We start from the raw sequence: 8,577 nt of genomic DNA, 5'->3' as shown, positions 1-8,577 counted from the left end.
AATTAATTCATTCAAATCGCTTGCCCACAGGATTATGAACTCGACTATACAAAAAAAATTGTTTTCGGAAGTGCATCTCCGAAACCACCTTTTTTTCATAAATAGTTAACTTTAGAAATGCATTTCCGAAATAAAGGTCGTTTTAGAAATTTTAGCGCGGGTGACCAAGAGGACTAGGACGAAATAAAGGTCGTTTTAGAAATTTTAGCGCGGGTGACCAAGAGGACTAGGACGTCTAATAAAAAATTCTCTTTGCTTTAATACATGCTATCATTCTGAGTTTCAATTGAACTACTTTCTTTTGAAGACCACATATATTTAATGTTTCCCATGGAAGTCCATTAGGGGTGGACAAACGGTGACCAACCGCCGGAATCCGACCGAACCGAAGTGATTTTGGGTCTACGGGTTGGTTATGTTCGGGTTTCGGGTATGAACGTAGCATATAGGTGGGTGTGATTGGGTATAGACGGTCGGGTTCGGTGTTTAATATTTGATCCGTCGGAATCCGTAACCGACCGAATTATCCAGTATAGTATGTTTGTTTCAGAACTGGGCTGGGCTTAAAATGCACTTGGCCCAGAAACTTGTTAAAGCTAAGATTACTAGGGTTATATTATATTTTCAATTTCCACTTCACTTAATCTCTTCCGCTCCTAGGGTTTACAGCCGCCACCACCATCCTCAATTCCTCATCTTCATCCCAATCGAAACGCCGCTCAAGGATTCAAGCTACCATCGTCCTCTTCGTCATCCATCATATGTTCTAGGGTAAGTATCCTACTTTCTCCCCCACTCAATTTTTTTCTTCTTCTTCATGATTCAGTTTCTTACAATAGTTTTACTTATCACCTGTTTTTGTTCATTGATTTACATGTTAAAAGGTGGGTTGTGATGTAGCTTAGGAGTTATGGTCAGCTGAGATTAACTTCACAGTTTTAAGAGGTAGTTTCTCTTCATTTTATCTCTTACATTTGTTTAAGTCCAGTGTTTGGTTGTTCTTCTGTTTTTCTTCTTATATCTCCTCTATTTTCTGCATGTTTATTGAGTTATGCAAGAAGTTGGATATATGCAGAGGTTTAGAGCAACAGGAGCTGGAAATGTGCAAAGTAACGGTAAGCTTTCTTTTGTTTTGAGCATATTCAGTCAAATTTTATACATGTTTGCTTAGTTGTGAAAATTTGAGTTATGTCTTAAGTATGTTTTGGTTTGATTTTGTGTGTATTTGAGTTACCTATTGTGTATAGTGTATGCTTATTGTCTTGAGTATGCTTATTTGAGTTATGTAGTGCTTATTATCAGACAGTAATGTTAAGAATGTACTAAATATTTTCTCTTGTACTACTACATCTTTAGACCTTTTCATTATAAACAGGTTGCTGTTTTTTTACATTTCGTTTGTATATGTTTAATATGTTTCTTTAAGTAAAAAAGAAACAATCTATTTCTGCATATATAAATTAAAGTATTATGGTCTCATGCAAAAAAACTCTTGATTTATATATTATGGTCTCATGCATAGGATTCATATACCTACCTCACTTACATATATATCTCTACTTAAATTAATTGTTTAAATCAATTCAGCCCTGCACATCAAATTTAGCCTTGCTATTCTCTGGTGTGAAGATCACTATAATTTTCAGGTTTTGGTGTGAAGCACTATTTCAAGTAGATTTTTGATCTAATTTAGGAAGTATTTTTCTTGATACAGTATTTTGGTCTGACCAAGTCATTTTAATTATATAATTGTAGTTGATTCTTGATGCAACTGACCATGGGAATGCATAATATATTTGTTATGATGCTGTTGGAACTGTAAAAAAAATATCTCAATGATTTAATGCATCAGTGTGAGCCCTTTCAACTTATTGATTTTTTCAGGTTTATCTCATTTAAAAGTCTCATTGATATAAGTGAATATGAGCTCTCGTTTTTTAACTTATTGCTTTTTTTTTCAACTTAATGATTTAAGGCATTTTGCTTGAAAGTGTTGTGTTGGAAAGACACTAGATAATTTCTTCTTTTTCTGAAAATTTTGAAAATGCTCTCTCATGGAGATAAAATCTTGTCAATTTTCTATTTGAAATTATGCTTTAGGTCTTAATTTGAATTAAATCTTGTCATTATGTTTGAAATATTTTTATCTTTCTAAGTCTTGATGTTTGCTCTATAATTTCCAGGTGATCAGGATGCCATCCAATTTATGTTGAACTAGGTGCTGGAAGTTTGATGGACAACAATTATAATTTATGTTGGCTATTTTATTTTATATTGGCTTGTCATTTTACTTCACTTGTGAATTTGTAATGAATTTAATTCCCTGGCTAGCATGTTCCAACAATGACACTAGGTTGGATGATGGACAACAATATTAGTTATGAGCAAAAATGGCTCAATGATTCTTAGAAGGATAAACTAGAATGGCTAAAAGTAGATCATTTTTACAAAAAATTACAACCTTTTTTATTCAAATAAAATAATTTTTTATTTTTATAAAAAATTAGTTCTTATTGCCATATTAAAATTAAAATAAAATTCAGTTTGTAATTAGATTTAAATTTTGAGTGGCCCAGTTACTACTTTGTTAATCAGAATTTTAAAAAAAAAAAACTATTTGAATTTATTATTTTGGCTGAATTTTGTATTGGCCCAACAATAATTTGAATCCGAAATAAACCGGTTCAATTACCCGAACCGTTTCAATCCGAACCGAAAAAAACCGATTTTAAATAGGGTCGAAATTGGGCCTATATATATCACCCGAGGGTTGGGCCGGATTTGGGTTTTGGGCCCGAACCCGAACCGGCCCGAACCGATGTCCACCCCTAAAGTCCATAGATATTGAATGGAAAAGTGGCTTTTAGTGCTTCTAAAGTTATGCCTAAGCGCAAAGCTAGGCAATCATCTAATAAGGCAGCTGGAAAGGAATCTTCTAGAAGAGGAAGTCGTGTGAAAAATGCAAGCCTTGTTATAGAGTCTGAAAAAGTGATATACTAACCAAAGTTTTCCATAACCCATTTCCTGTTTCTAACGTGATTTAGGTGTTAATTTTTAATCCTAATCATCACTGTCACGTATGCAAAAATGGAGGGGGACCACAACTATCCAAAGGCTATTAAAATTAAGGGACCAGAATAACGGGTAACGGGTTTTGTAATAGGGGGCCAATTGTTTAAAATGTTCAAATTAGGGGACCAAAAGTGCATTTAAGCCTATAATTTAATGTTATAATTTGTCAATTATATCCTTATTTTCTCAATAACTCCACCTCACATTTTTCAATTTGTTATTGGAAAAAGAGAGTGTATGAATGAATTTATTTGGAAAGAGAAAAATAAATAAGGGTATGATAGGAAAAGTAGATATTATGTATAGTGTCGAATTGGTTTCAGTGTAAAAAAACGTGAGAAAAATGTGAGTGAAAAAAATGTTAGTTTTTAAAAATAATATCATCAGAGAATCATCACTTGGCAAAAAACAAATTAGAAATAAAAACGGGGGCCTCACGTGAAAATTCGTACCTGTGACCTTCTATTTGAAGGAATTACTTCCTAAGCAACTGAGCTGTGTTATTTATTTGAAATAAAAAGCCAATTGAAAGTGTATGAAGCATAGGCAAACATTTTTCTATTTATTAAAATATAAATAATTTAAGAGTAAACTATTATATTAAAATAGACTTTAAATTAAATATTTATAAAATTCAGGATGTCAATGTAAATAAACCCAAGATTTTATAAAAATCCAATTTTGAAAATAATTTTAAATTATTGTAAAATGTGGGCAAATTTTGGGGTACAATGTAACAGCCGGAAATTTATTTAATTATTTAAATAAATTATTCAAGGATTTAATATGGAAATTCGATCGAAGTTGGGTTTATTAGTGATATTATAAGATGAGGAATTAGATTATTTAGTCGGTTAATCGGAGAATTAATAAAGTTGATTTTTGTTGAAAAAATAATATTAGTATTAATATTATTATTTAAATTGGTTCAGTTGTGGTGTGGCATATATAGCAATATGGTAGCCTACGATTAGTAGGCCCATTAAGAAATAATAGTAACTATATTATTATTATTATTTGATTTATTGGATTAAAAAGGAGAATACATGGAATAAGGTTTCTATGGAAATAAGGTTTGGCTTTTGAGAGAATAGATCATGAAACGAAGTTGCCGATGAAGAGGAACGAGGCTTTGGCAGCAGAGGAATTGATCGTGGATTTCGGGGAAAAAGGCAAAGGCTTGCACTCAATCGGATATTAGAGGCGATCTTCAATCCAAGGTAAGGGCGGGGTTCAAATCTTATAACCGGGAATATGATGATTGTTATGTGGGATCGGGGTTGTATAATTTCTACCATAATATTGTTTAACAGTGCGATCGTTAAATCGTTAATTATTCGGTTTTGTAAATTGGTGAATTTATGTTGAACTGTTGTTGTTGGTATTGTCGAGTAATATGTTGTTTTATAGTAATTGACCCAATGTTGTGATCTGATAAATTAATGGAATTGAAATCGTGGTATGGCTTTTGTATAATTATCGCAAGTAAGAGTCTGTAGTCGGAAGGAATTAGGAAGAAATTGGAAGGAAGAAACAATCTGGAGACGGGGGCCTCCAAATGGTGGTGGGACCCCCTTGTAACTGAGGCGGGCGCCTCCACGGGCCCTTAGAAATTGGAGACGGACGTCTCCTTAACTGTGACGGGCGCCCTTGGAGTGATATAGGGGGGACGGTCGTCCCCTTGGGTTGGTGCGGGCCACTTTTCCTTCTTCTTTTGCTGTTTACGCGCGCGTGTGTGTGTTTTGATTGTGAGGGCCACATGTTGGGGGTGGGCGGCTCACTTTTTTTTGTAGTCATGAATGTTTAATTTTATCTATTTCTAGTAAATTTAGTTTATTAGCATGATTGACATAAATTGATCATAAGTAATCATGTGATTGATAAAAAAAAATAGGTTGATTAGTATATTAGGTATATATATGTTAGCAGGATTAATTAGTTCAATGGTAGTAGATAATTATATATTAGCAGAGTTAATAATTATAGTAGGTTGAGTATTTTATGAAAGAGCAAAGTTTGGTTAACATTGATCGTGACCCAGTAATAGTGGAATTATATATCTGAATAACAGTGTAATATTTTAGCAGAAACTGGTATTTATCAGAATAGGAAATTGATGACAGTCTAGTTGCTTAGCATGATTTAATTTGTATCAGTGGAGTAATTAGCACAAACATTGTGATTAATTTATAGCAGAAGCAATATAAGTAGTACGTTGGATTTAAATAAAAATTAGTATCGGATTGGTCGAATCAGCCGAATTAGTAGATTTAAGCGGTATAATTAGTTGTCCGGAATTAATTGAAAATTGTCGGAGTCGGTCGTGTATATTGGTAGATATTTTTGATTGATTTTTTTTTTGTTATAATTATGTCGAATAAGTTGATTTGCAGGTGCAGTTGAATTTTCTCGATTTATGGACATGTTTGAGTTGTAGGTCTGATGAACAATGTTAGATTAAGTTGATGCAATTTGTTGCATGTTCAAGTTGTTGTTTTCGTTGTTGTGGTTCTGGTTGTCGTTATCATTGATGTTGCATGGCATACATTTCATTGCTTAAGTTGGCCTTGATGACACCTGTTTAAGTTGGCCTTAATGGCACCACGTTGAAGGCTTATGCCTTGTTGAAATGCCTCGATAACCTGGCATCTGTTTAAGTTGGGAGTTCTGCTCCAAATGGTACCACATGCATTTGCATAGTTGTTCGCATTTTGAGTCGTTGTGAAGTTAATGTTGTTATGAGTTGCTGTTGATATAAGTTGTGTTGGTTTGAGTTGTGAAATAATTATTGTGAGAATTTTTGTTGCTGATGTTTTGTTATAATTGTTGTTACAAATTATTGTTAAAGTTGTTGTTATAACTGTTGTTGCTAGTTGTTATTATAACTGTTGTTTGAAAGTGGTGATAATTGTATGATCTGATCTAATATATTAATTATCATACTTTTGTTTATATTTTTTGATATCTCATCCCTTCTGTTGATGTTTCCCCTACCATGGGAAACAGACAGGTACTCAAGATAGCAGTGGAAGTTTGAAGTGATTTTATGAAGTCTTTAGTTGCTGTTAGTCGAGTTAGTGTCTTGCTCTAATACGTAGCACTCGGAAAGGGATCATGATTGTATTTGTTGTTTTGTTGTTGTTATTATTATAGCTGTTAAATCCAAGTTGAAAATAAGAAGCAATTACTGTTATTTTTAGTTGAATAACAGTTGATGAATAATTATAAGTTGAAGTTTGATCTAGTTGAATAAACTTGTGTATGAATTATAATTTTAAAGATGTAGATGCCAAATGCTATGTATCAAAGATAAATGAAATACAAGTTGTTTGTGGTTTTAAGTTGAAAATGTAATGCCTCATGTTTGATGTTTAAAATTTTCCGCACTCTGATTTTATTATAATTACCGGGTAGAAAATAGGGTGTTACATACGATATCTCTCTATTCTCTATTTTTTTCTCTTTCATCACTTTCTCACTTTTTTCTTCCAAAAAAACAAAACTATTATTGATTTATATATTTTTATATACGAAAAATAGAATTTATGATCCAAATATTTTTTTTTTAAAAATGGTATACGGGAAAAATTTGTTCAAAAATTATATTATTGATCTAAATATTTTTATATACGAAAATTTGATATTGATCCAAATATTTTTGTAAATGATATCTAAACAAAAATAATATTTGTATAGGGAAAAAATATATTATTTAGGAAAAATGGTATTTATGATCCAAATATTTTTTATTTAAAAATGGTATACAAGAAAAAAATCTACTATTGATCTAAATATTTTTATATACGAAATTTACTTTTGATCCAAATATTTTTGTAAATGACACCTAAACAAAAATGAAGTTTGTATACGGGAAAAAAATTTATTATTGATTTAAATATTTTTATATATGAGAAATGATATTTAGGATCAAATATTTTTTATCCAAAAATGGTATACGGGAAAAAATATCTTATTGATCTAAATATTTTTATATACGAAAATTTAATATTTATCTAAATATTTTTTAAATGATACCTAAACAAAAATAATATTTGTATACGGAAAAAAGTTTAATTATTTATGGAAAATGGTATTTATGATTCAAATATTTTTTATTAAAAAATGGTATACGGGAAAAAATCTACTATTGATCTAAATATTTTTATATACGAAATTTACTTTTGATCCAAATATTTTTGTAAATGGTACCTTAACAAAAATGAAATCTGTATACGAGAAAAAAATCTTTTATTAATCTAAATATTTTTATATACGAGAAATGGTATATATGATCAAATATTTTTGATCCAAAAATGATATATGGAAAAAAATATATTATTGATCTAAATATTTTTATATATGAAAATTTAATATTGATCCAAATATTTTTTTAAATGATACCTAAACAAAAATAATATTTGTATACGAAAAAAATATATTATTTATGAAAAATGCTATTTATGATCCAAATATGTTTTATTCAAAAATGGTATACGTAAATGATACCTAAATAAAAATGAAGTTTGTATACGGGAAAAAAATTATTATTGATCTAAATATTTTTATATACGAGAAATGATATTTATGATTAAATATTTTTGATCCAAAAATGATATACTGAAAAAAAAATATATTATTGATTTAAATATTTTTGATCCAAAAATGATATACTAGAAAAAATATATTATTGATTTAAATATTTTTATATATAAAATAATCAATTATGGTGGTGTCTAGAGTGAACCATCATTTAAATCTTGCATAATATTAGATTTTACTTTTCTCTCCTCTCTTTTTCAAAGAAAAATGATGATGTGGCGTGTTGGATTTTTTTATTGTTGATGTGATTGTCAACTAGATATATTTACAAGGTATTGAACCTAAGACCTTACACTTGCCTAGAAGAGTGTATACCACTATACCAGTTGGCTTTTTATGTTTTGTTTTCTCTACAACACTACTAGTATATATTATCTAGTTAACATTAAATAAAGCAAAGCAAAACAAAATACACATGAGAATCCTAGCAATTGGCATGATTGGTTACTTTCTAATTTCTAGTCTAGGATTTTATGATTCCAACATTATTTCTAGTCTTGGATTAATTTAAATCTTATTTTTGGTCAAAATAAATTTAACTAATTTATAATATATAATTATATACAAAAATGCATTAACCTAAAATTAAAAATTAAAAAATAATTAATAATAAAATTAACATAAAAATAATAAATATTAAACTAAAATTAATAATTACTAAAATGCTAAAAACGCTACTTAGTTTATTGTAAATAAATTTAATAATTATTAAACAAATATTATTTAAAAACTAAGAATAATAAAATTATAATAAACTGAAAATAATAAAATTATAATAAACTGAAAATATGAATAAAATTAAAAGTATTAAACATTCATTATTTTAATTTTATTAATTTATTATTATTAATTATTTTAATTTAGTTTATTTAATTTAGTTTAGTTTTTTAACATTAAAAAAATGAA

At 29.3% G+C, this 8,577-nt stretch overlaps 1 long non-coding RNA gene across 1 annotated transcript; it reads left to right on the top strand.

Annotated features, from left to right (window-relative positions):
* Positions 1–570: 570 nt before the first annotated feature.
* Positions 571–2,452, top strand: LOC131612301 (uncharacterized). The gene is made up of 3 exons (XR_009287342.1): positions 571–771; positions 885–1,115; positions 2,184–2,452. It is a non-coding gene; the product is annotated as an uncharacterized LOC131612301 (long non-coding RNA).
* The last annotated feature ends 6,125 nt before the right edge of the window (positions 2,453–8,577 follow it).

Source organism: Vicia villosa, linkage group LG6, assembly GCF_029867415.1.
Source record: "Vicia villosa cultivar HV-30 ecotype Madison, WI linkage group LG6, Vvil1.0, whole genome shotgun sequence".
Lineage (NCBI taxonomy): Eukaryota > Viridiplantae > Streptophyta > Magnoliopsida > Fabales > Fabaceae > Vicia > Vicia villosa.
Note: the sequence above shows the minus strand (reverse complement) of the source record. Positions and strands in the feature narration are given on the sequence as shown.